Source organism: Castor canadensis, chromosome 18 (genome assembly GCF_047511655.1).
Source record: "Castor canadensis chromosome 18, mCasCan1.hap1v2, whole genome shotgun sequence".
Taxonomy (NCBI): domain Eukaryota; kingdom Metazoa; phylum Chordata; class Mammalia; order Rodentia; family Castoridae; genus Castor; species Castor canadensis.
Window position 1 is genome coordinate 7,945,360 of NC_133403.1, and position 27,625 is coordinate 7,972,984.

Genomic DNA, 27,625 nt, shown 5'->3' on the forward strand with positions numbered 1-27,625 from the left:
CAGTATTCAAAAATGAGACAGGAAAGAGCAACCCTCTCTATTCAGATAGGTTTCAGGCTGACCAAGGTTTGGGATGGTCTGAGAAGTTTTTGTCTCACTTCCTCATGGGTCTGGAGCACTGTGTGTTTGCCATTGTCATCATATGACTGACAGTAGTAGTCAGCCTCATCCTCAGAGTGCAGATCAGACATGGTCAGGGAGGCTGAGTTGGAGGAGCTGACAGTGGAGCCAGAGAAACAGTCAGGAACACCAGAGAGTCTAGTGTTAAAGTTATAGATGACTGTGGTGGGGGCACTGCCTGGGTGCTGCTGGTACCAATGCACATAGTAGCCTGCAATATTTCCACTGCTGCGGGTGCAGGAAATGGTCACAGTCTCACTCAGAGACTTCGATACAGAATGGGGTTGAGTCAGCACAAACTGGGCCCAGAACCCCACAAAAAGTAATCAACAGAGATCAAGAGAGACAGGTCAGACCTATTGCCATGGAAAATTTCATTCAAGGTAAAAGGCAGATGCCCTCCCAGAATCCCCTGCAGGCAGTCACCTTTACAGTGAACAAGGAGGATAAAGAGGAGTGGAGTGAAATGCATTGTGGAGATGCTGCAGGTTCTGCCTCCTGAGTCCACAACCAGACCTGAGCCCACAATTCTTTTTTATCTGCCCTTGTGATCTTAACTGTCTCTATGCAAATATTTAGCTTTCTAAAGGCTCTACAAGTCCCTCCCTTGACAGGATCCTTGCTCTAGCTGAGAATGGAGACAGTACAGGCTGGAGTGAGGGCTCCAGTACATGGTGGGTACAGAAACACCTGCAACCAGAGGGAAAACAGTTGAGGAAAAGAAAGTTTATCTGCATGTTTGGGCCATATCTCTCCCAGGGAAATTAATTCTTTTAGTCTTGTAGACTATTGCTGGGCTTTATCCTTTTAGCAACAAATTCATTAGGAAATCACACAGTCACTGTTGGGTGTACAAGGAAGAGGGATTCCCCACTGATATAGTTACATGGCTAACAGTAGTAGCAGGAAGACCAGGGATGGAGTTGCTGTCAAAAAGAGAAACAGAACCAGGCTTGATTTGCTGACTCTCAGGAGGCCACAAATTATAAGTGGTAATCAATTACAAGTAATAGTTTATAAGTAATAAAATATAAAGAACAACTTCAAAATAACTGCAGAAAGAATGGGAAGAGGGTTTGTGAGGGTAAAGAAGAATATGACAAAGATATAAATTTTCTGTCATATCTGATGAAACATAAGATGGACAATGGGTGTGATCACATAATAAAATTATAATGTAAATTTATATTCATTCCTGAATTGTTCTTAAATACCTATAAATAACATTTGCATATTTTTCTTTCTAATGTTTAATCTTTAATCTCAACTCTAATCAAATGTAAACATATTTACTAGATTATGTTCTATTAAACAATGACAAACTTTTGATAATAAAATATGTAATTTTAGTTAAGTTTGAAGGCTTATTCTTATAATTCAAACATTCACTATACTAAGGTAGGAGGAGGATTGTGAGTTCAAGACCAGTCTGGGCTATATGGTGAGAGTCTGCCCACAAAATATGTTTATACAGTTAACAAAAATGAAGATTAAAGAATAAGTTTCAAATATATACCAAAGAGAAACATGATAAAGGATGATTGAAGTTTTAAAAATTATAAACAACAGCTTTGCCAGTCAGTATAAAATACTTATCAACAAAATGATAAGACTAGGAAAATGACCTTTATGAATATGACATGTATATGACATAGTTCACATTACACCTCTCAGGTTAGATGAACTGAAATAGCATGGTTACCAACACAGATGCCTGTCTTCAAGAAGGGTCTTTAAAGCAGCCCACACATTCTCTCAGACAGTCTCAAATGAACATTGACAGAAAATTCTTACCCTTCAGAAATGTCTGGGTGACAATTAGGAGAAAAAAATCTGTATATTGAAGGAAAATTCAGCACACAAGAAGCCTGTTATGATGTAAAATGATCAGAGAGAAAGTCTGCTGGAAACTCTATGGTGATGTCTCTTAATTACAAACATGATTTTTTGAGATATATTTTTTTCATCCCTGAAGAACCATGATGTTGTTTAGTGCCAGGATAGGCTACATAACATGTAACACCACGGTTTTCAAATAAATGACATTAATGTTCATAGCCTCTATCCCTAATCAGGTCATCTGACACATGGTTAATGTATCTTCAGTTCCCTCCAAAGTTCATGTTCACCATACTGCAGAGATTTTGAAAATGTCTCAATCTATCTATGTTTTTGTGGTCAAGGTGAAACCTTATCAGTTTAACATAGATCCTATTAGGTAACATTTTGTTTCATTTTTGCATCTATGATTTTTAGTTAGATTATCTTCTATTGCTCAAACCTGTGATTGTCTTTGTTGATGGGTGTCATAGTACAGTTTGTACAACAAAATATGTAATTTTTATACAGGGATCCAGACTCTGGACAAATATGATTAACAATCAACCCAGGAATCTGGCACGAGATTTTGCAATTTTTGAGAGATTGCGTGACCAACTTACCTGTTCTTCATGACAGGAGCATACGACAATGGAAATGTAACTTAAGAATGTTTTCACTTGCTTCCTAATAACTCCTTGTCTAATAGTTATGGATTATGATGATATGCAAGTTATCACAGTTAAGGTTAAGCCCCCAGATTCTATTTGCTGAAGCAGAATTGTTGGAATTGAGGTTCTACTATCTGCAACTGTTTCTTGTGCTATTCACAGAAAACATTTTAGTTTCTTCATGCAAGTGTGTTCCTAATTTGCTATTATCCATCTATCCCTGCCGAGACCTCATAAGGTTGGAGAATAAAATAGGAAAGAAGGTTGGAGTAAGAGCTCAGTGTTCACTTGCTTCCAGGAGACCCAATTGTAGGCAGATCACTCTTTATGGAAGACACACCTTATTCAAAAGTGAGAGAGTCATTACAGTATTTCCATATGTAATCTTGCTCAGGGCCCTACCATGTCAATCCAACAGTGCCTACTGCTGGCTTCACATCCACGTTTCCCCAGGCTGTCTGACAATGCCCAACTGTCCTGGAAGGAAATCCTAACCTCTGCAAGTGAACCTTTCTGGTGTTAATTTGAAGAGTAGTTTAATGACAAAGTAACCTCCATGTGGTTAGGAGTATAGATCTGCAATGACCTCCAGTCAGGTAAATACAGGGTATACTTTACAGTGCTTGTGCAACCAAATGTTGCAAAATTACCTGCCAAATGAGCTTACTTCTGCCAGTGTCTTTCAGTCATTTCTAAACTGTGATCTTCAACCCAGGTAAATGCTTAAAGACCGCAGGGGGACCTGACTTGATAATTACCAAGAAGTGATTTTTGCAATGACTTACCATTTTGTTGTTGTTGTATGAATGGCAGCTATGCTCACCACTATTTTTTTTTTGGATTCCCCCCAAAAATCTAAGGCTTTTTGTAAAAGACTTAGATTTCCACATTTTTCCCATGGGAATGTAATACTATCAGGAAAAAAAATGTCTTTTCCACCTTTATGCTACTTTGGCTTCAAACTAGTCTTTTAATGTTATCCTAACATAACTTATATTATTTTGACTATCTGATGTAAGTCAGGTAGTTAGCAAGGTTTTGTAATTTTCCACAATATGAAAATTGATATGAAAAGAACATTACAATAAATTTAATCTATCCCTTTTAGAGTTCTTTTCCCCAAATTTTACCTAAGGAAACCTCAAGTCCTGCTACCCATCCTCACTGGACCCTGGTGAAATTTACTTCTTAAGAGTCCATGGATTTAAAGGAGATTGGGCTTATAAAGTCTATGTCCAAAATACCTGAGAGGATAGCATCTTAAAACTCAAGGAGATAAACTGGAAGAATTTGAGCATGTGATGAGCATGAAATCCAGGTCCTGAATTTGGGGGCATCACCTTTTTACTGGGAATTCAGGGCCTAATCTGAGTTCAATCATAAGAGAAGTTGGCTTTCTTGAGATTTCAGAGCCCAGTGAATGCTTAATACAGCCTAAGAGAACAGCAGGGACAGGAAGCAGAGGCCTCACCTGACAGACTTTTGCTGTTCTTGTTATACCAGTCTGCAAGTGAAATGTTGTTTGTTTCTGGGAAAATATTTTTCATTTCAATGGGCCTATAATTAAGGAAATATGCATTTTCATTCCATCCCCAAAGATGGATTCAGTAGCACAAATGATAACAGAGCTGGAAAACTAGTTATACATCAGGTCAAGAAGTGATGAGATCAGAAGACAAAATTCATGCTATTCCTTAATGACACAGGGACTCTTGACACAGGGACCTCAATTTGTATGCAGCTAACAGTTGTGATCAACTTTGCCATTTACTGGAGACAGAGTTGGTAAATGAAATCATTTTGGCAAAGTAGAGATAGAAAATATTGCTGAGCCCCTCATGGCTAACCTCTTGAGGCTACAAACTGAGGATTTTTATCTGGGATCCCATGTACCAGCTGAAATAGAAGCCTCCTATGTATCTGGTGCTCTTTCTACAGAAGATGGTGACACTGAGATCTAGGACTACACCAAGAACATCAGGGGGAGTTACACATGAATATGTTGGGGAGTTCCCTGACATTGCACAGAACTCTCCACTGAATCACTGATTGGTAAAAAGCAACTCTAGGCAATGGAAGCAGAAGCCACAACTCAGCTCTTTGATTAGGAAAACACACATGTATGAGTTTCCGTAGTACTGAGTGGTATCATTGGCAGCAAAGTCACATCTTGTGCTCTACTTTACTCAACTTCCCAGGACAAAGTTCAGCATTTTACAGGAGGCCTGCAACTTCCATTTGCCCACTAATATGCTACAGGGAGGTTGCTGACCAAGGGCCCCAAATCCTGAATCCCTTAACTAAATCCCCCTTTTCCTGACTTTCAAATATAAGGTATATGACCTAATGAGTGATCCAGGACTGCTTTGTGCTGGAATTCCTTTTGGGCTTGTAATGTCAGGTGTAAGTCCACATCTTACTGCCTCATCCCTGGTACTATTGAACCTGGATGTCTCGGAGAACAGACAACTTGGAAGAGAAGGGTATGTCTGTACTGTAACCACTTGCAGAGCAGAGTCAATGTGGCAGTGACTGGACTTGTTTATGGGCTCTGACAGAGAAATAAAATGATTTACATCTTTTCAGAAGGAGTAAACAAGAATCCTGAAAGGCACTGGTTATAGAACCAGATCAACATATGAATCATCAGGAACAGTTTCTGTATCATGATGTCCCCCCTTTTTTTGTAATACTGGGTATTGGACTCAGGGCTTACACCTTGAGTTACTCCACCAGCCCTTCTTGTGAAGGGTTTTGTCAAGATAGGATTTCACAGAACGATTTCCCTCTTTTGACTTTGAACCATGATCCTCCTGATCTCTGCCTCCTGAGGAGCTAGGATTATAGCATGATCCACCAGCTTCATGATGTCCCTTGTGTAGCTGTTTGTGGGGTTTTTTGTTGTTCTTTGTCTTGATTTTGTTTTATCTTACTTTCCCAAGACTTCAGAAATGGTAAATAGAAAATTGAGAGGACACCTGGTTGCAACCAAGAAGTGACTTCTAGATACAGCTGATATATGTCCATATTAATTTTAATTTGGATGAGTGATTAGCAGGACATCAGAGCAGGGTTTGGTTTTTGTCCCTCTTTCCCCATCTATGCCCCCGTGAAAAGCAATATTTTATTTAATCATATTGTAAAAGTGAACTTTGCCTTCAGTCTGTAGCCAGATGACCAAAAGTCCTGCATTGGCTGAAGTATAATTGGATCTAGAGGAGCAGCTGTGGAATCAAGAGCCCTGGAGCTTATTTGGTTCTGAGTAGAATCTGAGAATAGGCTGGGTTGGGCTGCCAGGCCTCTGCTTATACCAGTATATGCTGTGGCCACTAACACTAATGCCACTACTCAGGGTGCAGGAAAGTCTAGCTGCTCCCAGAGATGCAGAGACAGAGGTCAGGTGACACAGCATAGGTGAGGAGAAAGGACATTAGGTACAAATACACATAGCTAAGAGACAAGATACCATTGTAGAATACTTCCTAGGTCTGATTCAGAATAGACAAAATCAGGATACTGACTCTCCTATTTCATTAAGGCCTGTCCTTACCTTTACACTGAGAAAAGACCAAGAGAAAGAGAGGAGTCTAGGCCATGATGGATATAGGTATCTGAACCCCAAATTGGGGCTGGCATGCACCAGGCCTCCTTTTCTTTTCTACCTGCCCTCAGAGGAGATGGAAACTCTTTCAAATGAGATTTGTTATGACTCCTTTAGCTCCACCCCCTATCCTGGTTCTGTATTTCTGATCACAGTGCATGCTGAGGAAGATGAAGACTTGCTTTCACATATGAAGGAGCCCCTAGAGGCAGCAACTGCCAATACAAGATAGGTCTCTGCTTAGGGCACTGTTTCAAGCAGAGGAAACACAGCTTTTGAGTCCCCCTCAGTGAGCACAGAGCCCAAGCTCCATTTCTTTGAATGAAGATTTCCTACTGAGTATCTGTGCAGGCACTACACAGCAGCCCTACACTACCCTTTACTGGCCATATGACACATATTCATCATGGCCAGAAACCTGAGGGTCTCACTGGGTGTTGCAGCTCACTGAGTCACTGCCTCTATTCATACAACTGTAGTCTGATTCCTAAACACTAGTTTTCTGGTACACTGTGCGTGATTATGGTAGTGTTTTACTCCCAAAAGTGATTCCTCTTCCTTGGGAGATGTTTGCATGGTGCTTATATAAGTATGAGCCACTAACCACCACCTTTCACCTCCTGATTCTATGTGGTTGAAAGCAGTAAAAATGTGGAAGGGAGACTCAGAAAAACTGTGTGTTTTGCAATTGCCCCATGGGAGGAAGCAGCTGCTCTAACTTGTACAAAGACCAGTGGGCAACTGTGTGGAGTCCCATAAATTTGATCCCCTTGAGATCTCTTAACATCCTGACAAAGGTCCTCATCAAACACAGCCAACTTCTTTGTTTGAAGGAGTGTCATCACATGCATTTAACTATTAACCACTTATTGTTATGATATTGTCAGTATATTTCCAAGACCGACTCTCATTTCTTTTGTGTCTTCTCTTTGCTCATTCTGGTTTATATGTATTTCTCTAGTTTGTTTTTGAAGTCCTACTCAAGTGTTTGTAATTCAATTTTACTTTTGTGTTGTCTAAATTTTTCTAAGTGTTTTGATTTAATAAAAGGCAATACTTCCATGACCAATTGATTGATGGACTTATTTATTTTGAGCATTTTTTGGGAAATTTCTGAAAGAAAATGTCAAAAACATAGGGTTAAATTTGTATCAAAACTTTTGTAGAAACTCAAGTCAACCTTACAGATGAGAAACCATATTTACATGGCAAAACAACTCAAAACATTGTGGATATCACCTTGGATGAGCTATCCAGACTGACAATATTCCATTCATGGTATCCACATTGTTACAGGAAAGGCTAGGATTGTCTATGCCTTCACTGCGGAAGGAAGATTCAACCTGTAGAATGAGTTTGGAATAATTTCCTAACCTTAATTTCATGAAGACTTGTTTTGTGGAATGATATATTATCTATGCTAGAAAATAAACCATATTCAATTACCATGAAAGTATCTGGGATTATGTGGGCAGGTTTGGGTGACAGTCTGAGAAGAGCCTCACATCAGTAAGGATGCTGTTTGTCCACACTCTAGGGCACAAAGAGCAGTTTCCAAGCACAGAAATGCATCAACTTTCTCTAAATAAATCCCACTGAACCACATGGTATGGAACAAATAGGATTTCTTTTTCTGAATTATCATCCAATGAGTACTAGGTTTTAACAGTGTAGCAGGGTAAAAATGGTGGAAATACTATGTACAAATGTAGGTAAATGGGGAAATGAGACCTGTTGAAACTATCCCATGAATTACAGTGTGGGGCTAAAGGAAAATGATGGAGGTTTGAATTCAAGTGTGATATATTATAAGAACTTTTTTAAGTGTCACAGTGTACATACAGAAAAACAGTAGGTTTTCAAAAAAGGGGATAATATTAGGAATTCTACATTGTATTAGCCTAGATAATCTATGTGATACTAGGTGACAATCAAACACAAATTAAGTTGTTGTTTACATGGATTGCTCACTGCATGTGATGGGTGATGATTCTCCATGTGCTCATCTCCATTCCCTTACTAAAGCTAATAAAGGATCATTGCTTCCTGATAATTTTGATGAAGGCAACAAAAAGAAAGGTGAGGTGACAAGGTGAGCAATTGGTCTTATCCTTATTGTCCAGAAGTAGTGCAGGTGTCCTTTGACTCTATTTCATTAGGCAAAACAGAAGAGTAGGCCAATGCACATTTCAAGGATGCAAAAACTTATTTCTGCCACTAAAATCATGCTGAATATTGGAGGAAATCACATCATTGCATATGTTTTTGGTAAAGAAGATTTGTGAACACACACCAGGACAACTTCAAGGTTGTTTGATAGATTAATATTTATAAAAACTATAATTACCAACCATTCCAATTCTGACAGACAAATTTAGAGAGGAATTATTTGTTGTTCATTCATGTAAAGGAAGGCCTATGTTGAGTTCAGAGAACCACCCTTAAGTGGTTTTCATGAGCAGATTTAGGCTTTCCCCATGATTCTTCCAAGGGGTTCACATAAGGTCCCGTTTTAAAAGAAAGAAGCATGAAAATGTGTCCTTCCCTCCTCTCTTTGGACATACTATTGAGAGCACCCTCTTTTTCTATGTGTATCAACCTTCTTTCCATTGCATTTCCAATCTTCAGTAGATCAGGTGTACTTAAATTCCCTTTAGTAAATTATACTCTGGGAAATTCTGTAAAAAAGGGTGATGCGGTGGCATTCAGAGTACTTAATATTTTTTAAATTATTACTATTGCTTATTATTTTCCTGGGGGAACATTGTGACATTTACATAAGTTCTTACAATGTATCATAGTTGAATTCACTCTTTCCATCATTCTCCTTTATACCCCCTTCCCAAGTCCTAAAAAACGTTCAAGAGGTCTCATTTACACACATGTGTAAATAGTATTTGCTCCATATTCAGCCTCCTATACTCTTTCCTTATATTTCACCTCCCTCTTGTAGCAACCCCTCACTCAGGATCTTTTTTGCCTTCCTGTTCTTTATTTTTGGGGAAAAAAGGACATTTTTGTTTGTTTAAGACAGCTATACAGGGTATTTCACTGTGGCATATTCACTTATATATGTATTATTACTTGAACTAATTTATCCCCTCTACTGATGTAAAAATTGTAACTTTGCATTGTTCTTGTTATGGTTTAAACTTAAATGTCCCCCTACAACTCATGTAATTCACAGAAAGCTTAATCTACAATGTGAAATAGATGCTCAAAAGCTGCTTTTGCTGAGAAGCAATGACTCCTTACTTGGGACCACAGATTAACCAAAGTCAGGAAACTGTTGGAAGATTACAATGCCTTTTTTTCCATAGAAATACAAAGAATAAATGCACAATGGTGGTAAATGTACCTGAGACTACAAAAGGTAAAACTCTTTTCATGTAGCCATCTTGCATGCTGGCCAGTTTACTCTGACATCTTTTCTTTCTTTGTCTACATGCTGGAGAGTTCAAGTTTAACTACCATTACTCTTCAATTAAGCTTAACAGTCTTCTATGACTATTTCTTTCTCTAACTGCCACAGAAGGAAACCTGTCCACCAATGCACACAGATTCAGATTTGGTGTAGGACAACCTGCAGAACCAATGCCAGCAGCCATCGTGAACATTCATTTCCATACTCAAGCTGAGCCCCTGAATTCTCCTTTAAAATGTGGACATTTTCTCTTAGAAGTTGGATTTACAGTGCTTTGAGGTATTGACTGTCCCTATCCTCTTTGTATGACTAATAATAACCCTTATTTCCCTTTCCTCAAACCACTGCACTTGTTGTTTTACATGGTAAATTGACATTTAGGCCTGGGTACTGGTTTTCCAGTAACAAATTAAGCAGTATTCGTACCTGGGGACTCTAGGAGGTGATTGGACTGAAAAATCTTAGCTCTCATTAATGAATTAATCCATTTATAGGTTCACAGATTAATGGGTTTGGGGATATATTTTGTTACAAAGCAAAACCACTGTCATTCTTACTTCCTGGTCTTCACGAAGTGAGCATATTGCTCCACCAAACTCTCTCTGCCATCACGTTCTGCCTCACCACACGCTGATACCTCAGAGCCAAATGACCATCGACTGAAATCTATGAAACCTTAGGTCAAAATAAATCTTGGTTTCTTAACTTGATTTCTTAGATATTTTGAGAATCCACAGGTATGGGAAATCTCATTAAGATAATAATTACAATCTTAATATTAAAGGAGTTATTATATATATATATTTAAGAAAGAATTCTATACTTTAAGTTTAAATTATACCAAATCATAAAGTTCAGCAATCTGATCCAAAATGCAATCATACTGGTAGAAAAATTCTAGGTTTCCTAGGACTTCAACAACAAGTATCATAAACGGGGTGGTTAATAACAACAGAAATGTTCCATCCCACACAGTGGTCAAAACTGCACATTCAAAATCCTGCCTGTCATGACATCTCTAGGGCAATTCTTCCCTTTTCCTTAGTGTTGGTTGTTTGTGGATAGTCATTTGTGCATCTTTGTCTCTGGTTCATAAGTTCCATCTCTGTCTACATCTTCACATGACCTATCATCCCCTTCTCCATGCATTTTCATGGCACTTATCAGATGAGCGCACTGCGAATGTTATGTCAGGAGGTCACTCTAATCCATTATGGCCAGGTCTTATCTAATGGTGTCTGAAATGCCGTTTTAAAACATGGACATAAACTGTGGTAAACAGGGTTATCACTTCCGTATACATTCTTAGGTGGAAATAGTTCACCTTGCTGTTTTAGAGAATAAGATTCCTTCCCAAATTTTTAGTATTTTTGAAGTGGTATACAATATACTACTGTTGTTTTAAAGTGAAGCATAGTAAATATTATGAAAAACAGGCCACACTAAGGGGAGGTCACTAACAGGAAAGGGAAGGTAAAAGAAGAAATTGAAAAGTTGGAAAGGGTTGATGTACATCCTATGCAAGAATGAATACAGAATTTTTAAGCCTGTTGAAATCACCATAAGAAGGTGACTAAGACAGAAAGCAGAAAAAATAGAGGGGGGGTGAACCAATTCAAATTTTAATACATATGTATATGAAAATGACATAATGAAACACCCAATACAGCTGCCTTGAACAAACAAAAATTTCTTTGCTTTAAAAAACAGAAGAGGCTGAAGGCTGCGGGTGGGCCGCTCCTCCCCACGCCCCGCCTCGGCCCTGAATGGGCTTGGATGCGGGAGTCGGGCGCGATGGCTGGAGCCCGGGCGGCGGCGACGGTGGCCGCGGCCCCCGATGAGACTGCTGGCGGGCTGGCTGTGCCTGGGCCTGGCGTGCGTGTGGCAGGCGCGGAGGATGTGGAAGCTGCGGAGCCTGCTCACCGCTCCCTGTATGTGAACACGGCCAGGGCCCCGGCGGGCCGGCGGCGGCTGCAGGCGGCTGGACGGAGCCCACCAGTGGTATGTGTGCAACAGAGAGAATTTACACGAGTCACTTCAGGCTGTCTTTGTTCAGAGTTACCTTGATCGAGGAACACAGATCTTCTTAAACAGCAGCACTGAGAAGTCGGGCTGGCTATTTATCCAGTTATGTCATTCCTTTGTGTCACCTGTTTTTAGCCTGTTTATGTCTAGAACATCTATCAATGGGTTGCCAGGAAGAGGCTCAATGTTCGTGTTTTCACCAGATCAGTTTCAGAGACTTCTTAAAATTAATCCAGACTGGAAAACCCATAGACTTCTTGATTTAGGTGCTGGAGATGGAGAAGTCACAAAAATCATGAGTCCTCATTTTGAAGAAATTTATGCCACTGAGCTTTCGGAAGCTATGACATGGCAGCTGCAGAAATAAAAATACAATGGTGTAAGTGAATGGCAGAATACGGGGTTCCAGTATGATGTCATCAGGTGCTTGAGTTTGCTGGACCGCTGTGATCAGCGCCTGACTTTATTGAAAGATATCAGAAGTGTGTTGGAGCCAACTAGAGGCAGAGCCATCCTTGCCCTGGTTCTTCCCTTTCACCCGTATGTAGAAAATGTAGGTGGCAAGTGGGAGAAACCATCAGAAATTTTGGAAATCAAGGGACAGAATTGGGAAGAACAAGTGAATAGCCTGCCTGAAGTGCTCAGAAAAGCTGGTTTTGTCATCGAAGCTTTCACCAGACTGCCATACCTGTGTGAAGGCAACATGTACAATGACTACTATGTTCTGGATGATGCTGACTTTGTTCTCAGACCAGTATAAACATGTAGAGGCCAAAGTCTTCAGAGTCTGCCCCACAATCTACCCTCCAGAAGAGGGTCTGCAAGCATGGTTAGTGATGGAAGACTGTGGGGACTGCCATTCTAAATATCATGTAGGAATTTAGAAAGCCAAAATACTAATTATTTCTTTGTAGTGTGTACAAGGAATGTTTTTTAAAAAAACAGAACCCCAGCTCTCTGTGGATTTTTATCAACCCTTTACTCAGTTAGGGTGACAGTCCAGTGCAGGTCACACTCCACTTATGTTGGAAGATATTTTTTATACATTTGCTGTGGGGACTCATTCCCAGACAAAGCAATAGTCATGAATCCATGGAACCAATAAATGGATCGTTTTTAATAAAATGAAGATTGGCAATAAAGCTGTCTATTTAGTTCTGAATATTGGTTATAAGGCCTAGCCACTGATGCTCTTTCCTCTTAGAAACTTCCTGTTACTGTTCAAGACAATGTTTTTAATCATGCTAATAAACTTTTTGGAGATGAAAAAAACAATAATAATAAATAAATAAATAAATAAATAAATAAATAAAAAACAGAGAAGAAGAAGACAAAACAGACCGTCTGGGAGATTGGTTCTTGTGGGGGAGTGATACAAAGACAGGGATAGGGAGGTGAATATGGTGCAACTACTGTGTACACATTACGTGTATGTAAATGGAAAAATAAGAACTGTTGAAACTCTTCCAGGAATGTGGGAACAGGGGATAAAGAAGAATGATGGAGGACATGAATTTAATAATGATATATTTGATCTATTGTAAGAACTTTAGTAAATGTCACATGTGCCCCCCAGTACAATGACAAATATAATAACAACAGTAAAGAAACTTAAATAAAAGAAAATGAAGCACAATAAAATGTGATTTAGTAACATTTAAAAGGAGGTTTTTTCACGTTCCTATTAAACAGAACATGATGGGATGTTTCTCTCTTGGGGAAATGTGTTTGCCTCAGTCCTCAGAGGTGACCTACTGGTCTGTTATTTTGTGAATATGAAATATAAATGAATTATTATTTTGTGTAACACTTACACCCACATAATTCATTAATGTCCTCCTCTTAGGAAGTAAACCAGCACATGAGTCAATGCAGATTTTTACCTTCATGCTCTTTGAATAGTTTGAATATTAAGAGCCCTGACAGCTCAGTGCCTCATCTTGTCATCCTTACGTCATGTTATCATGCTCATTTCTGGATTCAGTCAAAAGATATTAGTGTTCTAATTCCCCTTATTGGTCCCACTGTGCTGAACACAGTAATGTAGAGCACAGTAGTAATCATGTTGAAACTCTGAATGGGGTTTCCTGAGCAGGGAGTCTGGGATCCAGACAGGGTTCCATGAGTGTCTTGTTGGGATTATAAATTGGTGTCCTGAGAGCTTGGTTATGCTTCTTCTGGAACCAGTATGCACAGTGACTGTTGATGACCGCAACAAACAATTGCACAGTGAGTGTGATTGTTCTGTGAACAAGGTCAATAACCCTACGGTCACGACAGCCTTAGAACTGGTCCCTGGAATGATAAAAGTCACATGTCAGAAATAAGGAAGGAGGACAAAGTGATCACTCCAAATTCAGGTTTCTGAAATCTCCATGAAATTTGGCAGAGAGGGAGGAAAGCAGTAAGGTGGGGAGGTATCAGGTTCATGGCGTGAACTTTCAAATTCTCTCTTGGACTCACAGCTGCTGATAAACTCTGGGATGGTTCTTTTTTCTCCTCAGTTCTTCGATGGGTGTTTAGTTATTTTGTGTATTATGCCAATATGAGTCTTTTGCCTACACCACTTGTAACAGTGAAACCTGGGTCCTCAGCCCAGGGTGCAGCTCTACTTTCTGGGAGGTTGGGGTGTTGTAAGCTGTAGGTTTCCCTATAAGAAGAATCACCTCTAACTCTGGACACTAAGCATGGCCCAGACCATTAAACATGAGGCATGTTGGACTTTCTGAGCCTTGCAAATCATGAGAAGACCCATGGCAGCCCTGTTGTACTAGGATATTATTTGCATTCCCTTCTCTTGTTAATTACCTTCTCAAGCACATTTAGTTTCACTGATATCTGTTATTTAGTTCTTCAGAATTTTTAAAACTATTTTTCCATTCCGTGATTTCCATTTGCTTCTTTTTATTACTTTGTTCTTTTGTGACCTTCTGCGTTTGTATATTTGTTTCAGGAATGAAAGAAATTGGCTGGACATTGACAGCTCATATCTTTAATTCTTCTTGGGAGGGTGAGATCAGCAGGATCACAGTTCAAGGCCAACCTAGGCATATTCTTCACAAATTTCCCCATCTCCAAAATAACCAGAGCAAAAATGGGCTGTTAGTCTGACTCAATAGGGTAAAGTGCCTGCTTTATAAGTATGAAGCTCTGTGCTTAAACCTCTTTCCCACAAAGAAAGAAAGAAAGAAAAAAGAAAGAAAGGAAGAAAGAAAAAAGAAGGAAAGAAAGAAGGGAGGAAAGGAGGGAGAAAGGGAGGAATAGAGGAAGAGAGGAAGGGAGGAACAGAGGAAGGAGGAATGGAGGAAGGGAGGAAGGAAAGAGGGAGGGAGTTTGAAAAGATGGAGGGAAGGAAGGAGGGATGAAGGGAAAGAGCAAGGAAGGAAGGAAGAAAGAAAAATGAGAAAGGAAGAAATTTCTCATGAAAGAGATTCTCTTATTGTTGTTTCAAAAGTCTCTGCCACATAAATTCAGTGACAGATTCAACTCACTGTTTTTGCATGCAGATTGTCTTTATTCTTTCATATAATGTTTTTTTCTAACCTGATATAGGTCTTTTTAAAAATTATATGTTAGACATTTTGCATGTTATATTCTGAGACCCTCTAGAAGTTGGCTAATAGACTTAAAGTAGCACCTGATTTTTTAAACTTGGTTTTTTTGTATTAAATTCCATTTTGTCATTCTCAGGAAAAATTATCACAATATTCCTTTGGAAGCATTCAATTGCAGATTTTTCAAGCAGTCAAATCCTTTTGACACGAGTCTCCTATTGTCTGCTTTAAAACTGATGAAATACTCTTGAACCCTCATATCTCCATTAATGCTCCATTAGTTTTTCTCTTCGAAGTTGACCAAAAATGTCACGTTTCTTATGACTTGAGGAGGATAAAAGCGCTTTTGATGTGAAGCATCTATCAGGGAGGATAGTGCTTGTGAGCATCCCTTCTGGTGTCTGGAGAACAAATATCCTGAATACACACAACTGGAAAATAGCCTCAAAATGAGAAGATTTCTTCTAGAAACAATGGACTGAGGCCAGAGCCATAATATTTGTGTAATACCTCCACTTTCATTTGTCACTGTCTTGATGGATTATATATCACAATGTATTGATACTCTGACTCATCCCTGGGGACATTCTCTGTTATGCTTGGTTTAGTCTTCATACAGGGAACCAGAAAATTCTGCAAGGTACCAGGAACTGAATACAGATGATCCCCATTAGAACCATAGGAAATGATGGGTCATCTTTATGACCCACTAGCATTGTAAACAGTGGAGACAGTCATATTACCAGAGCCACAGATGAGTGAGACTGTTGCTGCAGGAGCTGTGCTCAGTGACGGCTTATGGGTCACCACAGCCTGGAAAGTGTCTACTGAAAATAGATGAGATGCCCATTCCTCAAGAAAAGAAATAGGGCATGAAAGTTCAGTGTTGCCTTCCATAACCTCAGCCTAAAATCCCCTGACCTGTATAGTGAATAGGAACAGAAATGTTCTAAAACTTCATTGCAGGTTTTTGTATGTAGGTGTGTTTATATGCAAAAATAAATACATATATGTTAAGTCAATTGTAAAAATGTACATACAGATGTTAGTACTTACTAATCTGTACTTAAAATGGGTATATATGCATATGCAACATATATATGCAGATATGTACATAGGTTCTACCTCAATAATATTAAGTTTTGGAGATAATGATACTGCTAGTCCAGAAATTAAATTAAATTCAGTCTTCCACTTCTAAAAATGCAATTCTTGATAAGACAATAGGTACAGAAATATGATTGACATGATGAAAAATAACTGAAAGTTCATGCATTCTATTTCTTCTTTCACATGATACTGTATTTTTTAAAAAAATAACTTCAATTTTTGGAATCAGGAGTTTGTTAGCCTAGGTCAGGACCTCCAGTGAGAAAACACTGACTGGTGCCCAGGAAACCCAGTGAGAGGCCTTTTCCCATGATGTTCACAGCCATCTTCCTCTTGGAATTGTGAAACACACATGGTAGGGGAAATTACAGAGTAGAAACACCGGAGTTCAAAAAAGGATAAAGATAGCTTACAGGATTTGAGCAGGAAAAAGTTGCATGTGGGATAGACCAGGGAACAGAGCATCCAGAACTGAGTAATATTTATATCAGATTTGCCTCTAGAATGGTGAGATACAACTCTGCCTTTGTGTCTAGCCTTTGTATGATGTAGAACGTGACATTTCAGACAACACTTGACTAGAAAAAGGATCTCCCATTATTTCAAGTAAAGTGGTCAAAAATGTATGGTTGTTTCTGTCAAAGAAGCCCCAACTGAGCCATGGAGAGGTGGAGAAAAGAGGAAATGTTCCCTAAATTGGGGCAAAGACTTAACAGCAAAGTCTAGCATAAGTGGAAGTATCATTTTGATGACTAAGAGAGTGGTATCCAAACCCTGACAACACAAGTTAGGGTGTGATTCATATCCCTGAGGGCTTCAGGCACTGTGTAAACAGAACTGAGGCTCCTGTCACAAAGAGTCTTAGACATAACAAGCGCCCAAAGATGAGTGTATGGATACTAAACTGCCTACGTGGAGCAGAGACTTGCCCTGAGATTCCAGAGCGTCAAGCTCATCACACAGGGCAGATGTTCAGAGCATTTTGTAGTTGGACCTGGTTTTCCTTGATGTTGCTAATGTTACTTTGGAGAATCTGCCTCCTGGAGATGCTGACCCTAAGGATGGCTGAGTTAGAAAAATCTGAGTCCTGACTCCTGGAGGGACAGAGAAGGCTGAAACTACAGTTAGGTCAACATCGACCCAAAGTGAATAGAGGATGTACTGTGCATGTGTGTGTGTGTGTGTGTGTGTGTGTGTGTGTGTGTGTGTGTATGAGAGAGAGAGAGAGAGGGAGAATGCGAATGAATGTGTACATGTGACCTCAGAGAGCTATTTCCTTGCTCTGAGCAGAATGTGAATTCCAGCGACCTCTATTCCTCTCACGGCTTCCCAACTCTGTTTGCTGGCCTTCCTTCAAGGGAATTCCTGGGTTGCTCCTCTGTAAAGCACTCTAGGTCTCAAAATCTTGGGATTAATGAATACTGAATGTAATGAAGTCTACTTCCCTTAGATTTTGTTTTAAGCAAGTTGAAGAAATCTGTACCGATTATTCAAGTGTGAGGAATTCCATTTAGTCAGAACATCTCAGGTGGAGTGAGCATCACCTTTCCCTTTTCTGCCCTAAGAGTCTAGGGTACAATTATAAGATCATACCTGTGGTATCTTCACATCTCAGAGCCTCAAGACAGGTAGAGAACATGTAGCCCCAATTTAATTCCACAGATGTGACTTTCTATGTTCTGTCGTCCCTAGGTGTCCTTCAATAGGTTAGTAGCTTTTATGGTTCCTTTCCAAGAGGACAAAAGGATAGGACTCCAGGAACCTGAGGAAAATGGTTGCTTTCCCTGAGATACTGTCCTCAGAGTTCTTAGTATGTAGGTGTCGTGGTATTGAAGGAAAATAGTGGGTGGTGTGACACATTATACCTACCTTAATCTGTTGATTACCTCAGGTGTAACCTTGTGCATAGCTTCAGTGTATTTAAAGGAAGAAAAACTCTAAAAGAATGGAAAGAAAACAGTAAACATTAAATGAGGACAAAACACCAAATAAAAAGAAGGAAGAAATCTGTCTCTTCCATTTGCAAACAGTCAACAGCTAGAGAAAGTTTATGGGATGGGGTTGATAAGGATGTCATATTAAAGAGACTCTTAGTCAAATTTCAGTCACTGACCAAATACCAACTTAAATGGTGAAAAGACACATTTGGTTCACAGTTTCAGAAGTTTTAGTCCAAAGTCACTTGGACCAGTTGCCTTTAGGCCTTTGGCAAGGAAACATGTCATGGCAGGAGTGCAGGGTGGAGGAAAGTTGCTCATTTCATGAAGACCAGGAAGCAAAAAGTAAGAAAGAAGAAAAAGCTTGGGACCTCCAAATGCATCCTTTAAGGTCTTGCTTTAAAGGTCCTACTTCCTCCAACTACATCCCACTTTAAAAAGTTTCTAAAGCATATCAATAGTGTCATCATTGGAGGACCAGGCTTTCAACACATGACATGTGGGAGGAAAATTAAGATTCATACCATAACCCGACTAGGGGTGTAAGGAGCAGAAATTCAGCCATGGAGACCAGTCAAGGAATGACACAAAGGTTTATATGATGGCCTTCCTAAAGAAGGATCCTGTATAATGGAAACTGTACCAAAGACATTTGCACAATTTTCTGAAACCTACTATGCATATGGAAAACCTGACAGCCCCAGAGAGATCCAAAAGCTTGAAAAAGGCAGAAAAGAAGGCAAATAGGTAGAGAAGGATCTGAGGCACCTCAATAGTTATGCTCTGTAAGCTCTGTCTACTGGATGTATCCATGAGTGAATCAGACTAAGGAGGATATATCTGTGACAAGTTGGTGGCCCCAGTATTAGCTATGAATATGTCATTAGTAACACATGATCCATAATTTGTGAGATATGATATGACAACTAATTTGTTGATTAATATGGCTGCCCTGGTTAGTACTTCTACTTGCTGACAATAGCAATTACTTTTGTTTAATTTACTTCTGGCTTTGTTTAGGATGTTCCACTTGGCTCTATTATCTCCTCTGCTTATGCCTTGCTTGGATGTCCTGATTTCAGGTTACACACATAACCAGTGTTTTTCTTTCTCCCCTGTTAATGGACTTGATTTGTTGCAGTGGTGTCTATTCTACAGGTGCCTCCACAAAATCAAAAGATGCATAGAAACGAGGTGTGTGGCCCCATAGAATTTTGTCTCTATTCCTTGTTCCCTGGGGCATAATGAAGGAATACAGCTGCTTCCAACCCAATTAGCTACAGCACACCAAACATGGGCATCTTCCTCAGACTGCAGCCCACATACTAGAAAAAGTCCTGCATTGGTGAAGGTATATGAGCACCAAGAGAATCCACTAGGGATGCCTAGTCTCTCATGCTTATGAAGTACTAGCAGATTATGCTTCTATAGGAGCTCCCTGGTGTCTATTGGCAACACAACATACCACAGACCACAGTTACCAAAAAAAACTAGCCACTGCTCAGGATATTTGGAAGTCTGACATTTTCTCTAGCAAATTCAAAGATGGTGGTGATAGAGTTAGCACAGATTGGGATTTTTAGTCATCCGTAGACTTTGTTATTTAAATAAACTTGTTCCTAGCACTATCACAGGGGTTGTGTTTCAATCGTCCATGTTTAAGTAACTTTATTTGTTGTATTTAGTGAAAAAGGTAGGAAGCACAATGAATCTTACGGTTTGCATCCATGGGACTCCCACTGTGCCATATATGTATAATAATAAAGTACAGCTGATACAATGCATTGTCAGATGTTATTTATCAGTCTCTCCTATGCTGATACATTTTTTCTATGGACAAGAGCTTATAACCTCAACATTCGTTTCTCTTATGTTTTATGACAAAGAGGCTTAAATATTATATTATTGATTATGAGATCATCATTCATCTTTATAACTCTGCTACATATATATAAGCTGCTTGGCCTGTCCTCAAGTCATGTCTCTGACTCTCCTGTTGAGTATGACTACCTCATTCTTTCTACCTTAAACTCTTGGTTTAAAAAGCATGTATTGGTTCTCAGTACGATCACAGAGTTCTCAGTTTTTTACCTCAATCTCAGGCTGCTATCCAGTGCTACTGGAGTGCTTGTATCTTATAAGGAATGTATTGTGTATTGTGTCCAGTTCCCTGTTGTTTGAGGTGGGAGAAACCTAGTATCCTTTCCTCCATCATGACTACAAGCAATGGACCATCCACTTTTCAGAATTTTCTCAGGTTGTGTGTTTTTCATGTAACTCTATTCAGTCCCAGAATTTCACTTCACAAAATTTCAACAAAATTCATGAGGTGAGAATCAATTTCTTATTTCACCCCCAGATAAATCTAATCTACCATACTTCTGCTATTTTCTCTGACCCAGACTGTGATACTCTAATGCCTTCTTAAGTTTTAATTCAGGAAATTCCTAGAGGAAAAAAGCAAGTCCTCAAGTCAGCACAAAACCTCCATAATGCTGGATGCATTCACTTCTCATTACATTGGAAATTCATTAATATCATGAAACATAGGTGGTACAGATCAGGAAGATGGTGATTCATGGCCAGCCTGTGCAAAATGTTCCCAACATCTCAACAAACAAGGTGGGCATGGTGATGCACGATTCTAATCCCAGCAGTGTGAAAGGCTTATGCAGGAGGATCACCATTTAAGGCTGGACTCAGAAAAAAGCACAAGACTGTATCCAAAAAATAAGTAAAGAAAAAAATGGCTGTGGAGGTTGGTCAAGGAGTAGAACACCTGCCAGGCAAGCATGCAGCCTTGTGTTTAAACTCCAGTACTGCCAAAGCAAGCAAAAATATATGTGGATAATCTATGATAACAGTTGAGAAATTTTCATTTGTAATATGCTATTTATACTAGAATCCTCAGCAGTGAAAATATTTATCCATCCAGAGTTGAAATTTCTGGGATGCTGTTTTAGGAAAACTGTTGAAGTCTTATATGAAATTGTGTTCCAACTGTTACCTCTTATGACTCTGGAATAAAGAATATGGAGAACCTAAAATCTACAACACACCTGTCCGAACCTTGATGATGAGGGACAAAGTTAAGGCCATTTAAGTTGGTTTCATTAGAAACCACCACTGTGTCAACAACACTTGCATTCCTCATTCAAGGGCAAATGGTTGAAGAAGAGGGAAATTTCTGCTCTTGACCAGAAGACCTGTACTGCTAGGATCTACAGACAGGACTCTATATGGTTAAGGACCTCATGAACTTCTCCATAAAGTCAATTCCCTGATGGTCTATGAATGAATATGTCCACGAGTATCATCCTTTAGTTGTAATATTTAATATTGGTTAACTCAAGGTCACAAGATTCAGGCAGATCCACCTATGTGGACAGCAAACTTCAAGATGTTCAAAATAATGGCCAAACAATGAAAAGTAGGAAAGAGATCACATCTGTTCCTAACATCAAGGATTTCTGTGATATTTGGTGCAAGCTCATCTTCAAGTAGTGACATGCCTAAAAAATAAGCTGTCCATCAACACAAGGGGGAGTCTACCCTTTCCTGAACACCTCAGATTGTCCATGTGCTCAAATGTCCACACTGATGAGTTAATTTTGTTCACTGGGCACACAAGCATGTCATGACACTAAATTTTATTTGGGACATTTATAAGCATCAGAAAATTCTGAAGTTTGTAAATTCAGAAAGATTCAGAAAGTAATCCAGAAAGATTCACAGCTCTTCTTCCCTGTCATGAGTTCAACAAAACACAGAAACATGTGATTTTAGTGTTGTGGTCCATAAGAAATAGATTCAATATCATTTTTCTTTTAAATAAGCAACTGGTTGTGACGTGATACAATGAAGAATAATGGGGAAAAAGACTCTAGCTGTTAATGGGATTTTTTTCATTAGTTTTTCTTATTAGGATGTATTTACTGCACAGGGAGATTCATTGTGACAATTAACAATAGACTTATGTTGTATATAATATGTATATATTATGTGTTAGATCATCTCACACTTTCTCCCCTTCAACCCTTTATCTGACTTTCCTATTAGTGTAACGCTATCATAATAGAAGCCCTCAGGATGTAGGGTGTGTGCTCACATATACTATTTTTCGGAAGCATTTGAGAAGGGTTGGGCATTATTCTTTAATTCTTTGATATAAAATTCACCACTGAAGTTACCTGGATATAAGCTTTGATTGTTTGGAATATGCAAAATTTTAGTGCATATGCATTTTACTATAATTCTGATAAGATTTATTTCTTACTGAATCTGTGTTTCTTATTATTGTGTCTCCTAATTTCTCCACTTCCTCTAGTTTATCTAATTTCATATAAACTTAATTTTTTCTTATTGGACAGGATAATATGCCAACACTTACCTTTGGATTTTGAATTATTTCCAATAGCATATCATCTTCCAATAGTTGCCCATATGTACAAGAACTCCATGACAGGAAAGAGTGAAACAGGAGGCAAGGGTGGAAGTTATGGGCCAGCACTTGTGCAGCTGGGGAAGAAGAAGGGTCAAGGTGCAGGAAAGTCACACATCATACAGGATGGTATTCAAGTGTTTGAGAGCCACTAGGGTATTTTCTTTGTGGTCTGCTCTCTTGGGACTGGTTGAACAGTGTCCTCTGCTGGTGTCAGATCCCAAGTTATCCAGCTGGCTGCCACTATTCAGCTCTCCAGGAAAGAGCATCCTGACTTCTATAGAGAGATCTTTCTGATGATGATTCAAAGGGCAGTTAATGAGCAGGTAACCTCCATGATGTTAGAGAATTATCATTTCGTTCCTCAAGGTCAGTAAAGACCTCCAGTCAGTTAACACAGGTTGTACATCACAGTTGTTATTTTACTTGAAGCATCAGGATTGCCTGACAAGTGACTTTGATTCTAAAGGTTGACTTGCATGTTTTCAACTGTGTCCATCTTGGCCAAGGGTTGAAGTTCCCAGGTGGATCTCATTTGGTATTAATTACATTTGCGTGAAAATTGGAGGTTGATATGTTATTTTCTTATTTTTATGCTTGTTCTTGTTGCAAGGGTATACTGGTAGTTTTTGAAGTCCCTACCTTAGATTTTCATATCTGCCATTTTCAAGAGAATATAATGTTGCCAAGAAAAGTCTGTCTTCTGTCCTTTCTTGTTTCTCTGGCTTGTAATTTGCCCTTGAATGTAACCCTGGAAAAACATACTTTGTCTTGATTATCTGATATAATTAAGATATTTTAAATTGGTCTTCCGTAAATATGAAAACTGATTTTAAAAGATCAATAAAAATGTAATTTCTGTCCCTTCTTAGAGGACTCCAATCCAGGCCTAAGAATCTTCATGACCTATTACCCACCATCATTGCAGTCAGATTGATTTAACTTCCTAAGAGCCCCATGGATTTCATGGGTGTTAGTGTTATAAGACTAGGTCTAAAATAACTGATAGTCATAGAACATCATTCAAACCAAAGCAGGAGTGAGCACAAAGCATTAGACTTTCTGGGGTTTATTGGAAGAAAGGAGTCTACAATGGTCTAAGAACCAGGTACTTTATGGGAGGCATCTCCCTGTATCTGTAAATACAGGAATCCCTACAAGTGTAATTTCAAGAGAAGTAGAGAAACCCAGAATCTCATCATCCCTGAGGTTTCAGAACATAGGCAAAGATCAGTGAAACTTGAGACAAGCAGAGAGATATGCAGGGATCTGTGCAGAAAGCCTCAAATACTGTACTTCAGCTCACCCTGTCATTACACTCTGCTACTGGGTGGACCATTTTTGTTTCTGTGAAAACCTGATTTTGTTTACATGTGAGGGAAAACATAACAAACTCTTACATGAGGAACATAAGTGTATTGGTGACAAAGCATGAAACTTCTGTATTTTGTAGCAGCAGTAATGACACAGTCAAATCTTATTCTACTTTTGAAAACAATGTCAGTTAGTGACAAAACTAGAGGGCAGATTTTTATGTCCCTTTTCTGTGACAGACAGACCCTTGATGATATCAGCTTGTAAGCAGATATAGTAGTGATAGCCAGCCTTGTCATTGGGCATATATAAGAGTTGATCACTTGGGAGTTAGATAATGGGACACAAACTTAGGGGTCTTCCATGGAGTCCATGGTACCAGCTTCCTTGGTATACCCTAACATCTCTGATGTTTCCTTGCCATCTGCACCACATTAGAAGAACTACAGAGTTTTATACTTGCAAATATTGGGAAGGGTTCTGTGCCATGAAGTCACACATACATCTCATACATCTCGGATTGTTGAAAAATTCCTAGTGGGGTAAGAGAGCAGACTAAACAACTCAGTCTCTGTTATGTCATGATTTCCTCTGCTCTTTATGATCTTTTGTGCTTCCATATGAACTGTAAGTTTACTTTTTCAACCTCTATGATAAATGTCACCAGAATGCTGATGGGAATTACATTGGATATATAGATTGATTTTGGTAGTACAGCCATTGTCACAATATAAATTCTGCCAATCCCTGAACTTGGGAAAACCTTCCATCTTCTGATGTATTCTTAAATTTCTTTCTTTGATGGTTTGTAATTTTCATATAGAGGTCTTTCACTTGTTTTGTTAAGTTTATTCCTAGGTATTTTATTTTTTGATGCTGTCATAAATGAAATTATTTTTCTATCTTCTTTCTCTGTTCATTGCTATGTAGAACATTGACTTGTCTTTGTATATTAGTTCTGTATCCTGCAGCTTTGATAAACGTATTTATGATGCCTGTTAGTTTCTTGGGTCTTTTAGGTATTTGATCACATTACCTGTAATGAGGTATAATTTACCTTGTTCCTTTCCCATTGGAATTGCTATTTTTTCTTACTCTCTTACTGCTTTGGCTAGCAATTCCCAAACTATGTTGAATAAGATCATTTAAAATTGGACAAGTGTCATAGTACAAGACTCTCAGCAGGTAGGGTCTCTCTCCCACTTCCCTACATGTCTGTGTCACTATGAGAAGACCTATTCTGCCAGATCTGACAGTAGCAGTCAACTTTAGGTTGAAAATCGGAGATGAGCATTGGTGGAAGTATCTGGGGATCCAGAGAAGTAGGTTGGTGCCCTAGCAGCCTGATGCTTATCTGAGCATGAGTAGTGGCTCAGGAAGTACTGTGGATGGAGTCACTGGCCTGTGCTGGTACCGGTATATGTAGTACCCACCAGCAGTGATGTCTCTGCTCAGGGTTTAGGTGAGTCTGGAGCTGCCTCTAGAGATGCAGAGAGGTAGTATGGCTATGTAATCACAGTCTTGGAAAAGGATCTTCATCATCTAGAAATACACAGGTGCTGAGGAAGAGACCCTGGGTGTGTCAAGGTGTGTGTCTCACTTTCCTGTCTGTATACAGCTCTGTGGAAATAGAACTAGAGAATGCTATGGATTGTTTGTGGTCAAGAAATATTATATATATGTAAATAAACTTTGTAAGTGTTGTAACTTACAAATTGAGTGACTAAAGTGAATCTATATTATTTTATATAATTTCCACCTTAATGTAATTTGTTCAAAAACTCAATCTTGGAGAAGGGGATATAGCACAGTTGTAGAGGGTGTGCTAAACACAGATAATTCCTAGCATATACCTACACACATACATACATAATGCGATTCCAAAAATGAAATCAGACTCACCACAGTTCTTTTCGTACAAAACTATGCTGCTTGAAGTCTATTGATGGAAATAAGGCTAACAAAAACAGAAAAAATAATTGAAAACACATGCATTCTACTTTTGCTTGTGAATCATACATGATCTTTTCTAAAATAACTTTTTGTGGATTCTGGTGTTTTGTATCATGAATTTGGGCCTGCACATAGTAAATAACTCACAGGTACCAGTATAGCCCATGAGGGGCTTTTTCCATGAAATGCATACCTGCCTGTCTTATGGTATTGAAAACCTACTTGAAAGAAGTAATTCCACATAGCCATCAATAGCAATACCACTAACAACAGGTATTGTCGAGGATGCAGGGAAAAAGCAACGCTCTTACGCTGCTGGTGGGAATCTAAACTAGTATAACCACTCTGGAAAAAAATTTGGAAGCTACTTAAAAAGCTAAACATTGATCTACCATACGATCCAGCAATACCACTCTTGGGGGTATACCCAAAAGACTGTGACACAGGTTACTACAGAGGGACCCGCACACCCATGTTTATTGCAGCACTATTCACAATAGCCAAGTTATGGAAACAGCGAAGATGCCCCACTACTGAGGAATGGATTAAGAAAATGTAGTATTTACACACAATGGAATTTTATGCAGCTGTGAAGAAAAATGAAATGTTATCATTCGCTGGTAAATGGATGGAATTAGAGAACATCATTCTGAGTGAGGTTAGCCTGGCCCAAAAGACCAAAAATCATATGTTCTCCCTCATATGGGGACATTAGATCAAGGGCAAACACAACAAGGGGATTGGACTTTGATCACATGATAAAGCAAGAGCACACAAGGGAGGTATGAGGATACCTAAGACACCTAAAAAACTAGATAGCATTTGTTGCCCTCAATGCAGAAAAAGTAAAGCAGATACTTTAAAGCAACTGAGGCCAATAGGAGAAGGGAACCAGGAACTAGAGAAAAGGTTAGGTCAAGAAGAATTAACGTAGAAGGTAACACACATGCACAGGAAATCAATGCCAGTCAACTCCCTGTATAGCTATCCTTATCTCAAATAGCAAAAACCCTTTGTCCTTCCTATTGTTGTTTATACTCTCTTCAACAAAATTAGAGATAAGGGCAAAATACTTTCTGCCTGGTAGTGAAGGGGTGGGGGGGAGAGAGAGGGCGGGGGGAAGGGAAGGGAGTAGAAATGACCCAAACACTGTATGCACATATGAATAAAAAAAGAGGTAATTTTACATTGAAAAACTCAGAGTAGAGAGAATGAAAGTGGCTTTGTGAATATATGAGCAGAAAAGAACAGGGAAATAGATGTAGGCAGACACCCAAGGAAAACACACAAAGTTTCTAAGACCTAGGCAATTTTTTGACAGACTTGTCTGAGGTGGGCACAGCTATTGCCCCTTCCCAGTGTATAACCTTTACAAGATGGAGAAACAGATACATCATAGCTAGATTAATGATCACCATAAAGCCAAATATATACAGAAATTTATGTACAAGAATTCTGAGACATGGAAATGTGGAGAAGAGGATCTGCATCCAGGGGTCATAAGGGCTTTAGGTATAGACCGAAACTTTTCACTATGGGTTGAACTCACTAGAGATATATAGGCAGTGACTGAGAGTGGCAGCCAGTCCCTGGCAGCACATCAAAGGGCATGTCTCATGTCTACCCCCTGAGTCTGAGCAATGTGGATCAGCACAGA

General features: G+C 39.2%; 1 protein-coding gene and 1 pseudogene across 1 annotated transcript in view; one reads left to right on the forward strand and one right to left on the reverse strand.

Moving 5' to 3' along the window:
- Positions 1-27,625, reverse strand: part of LOC109684485 (immunoglobulin lambda-1 light chain-like) — a 524,269-nt gene that overhangs the window by 410,473 nt on the left and 86,171 nt on the right. The gene's annotated exons all lie outside the window — the stretch shown is intronic.
- Positions 11,472-12,917, forward strand: LOC109679649 (protein-L-histidine N-pros-methyltransferase pseudogene; annotated as a pseudogene).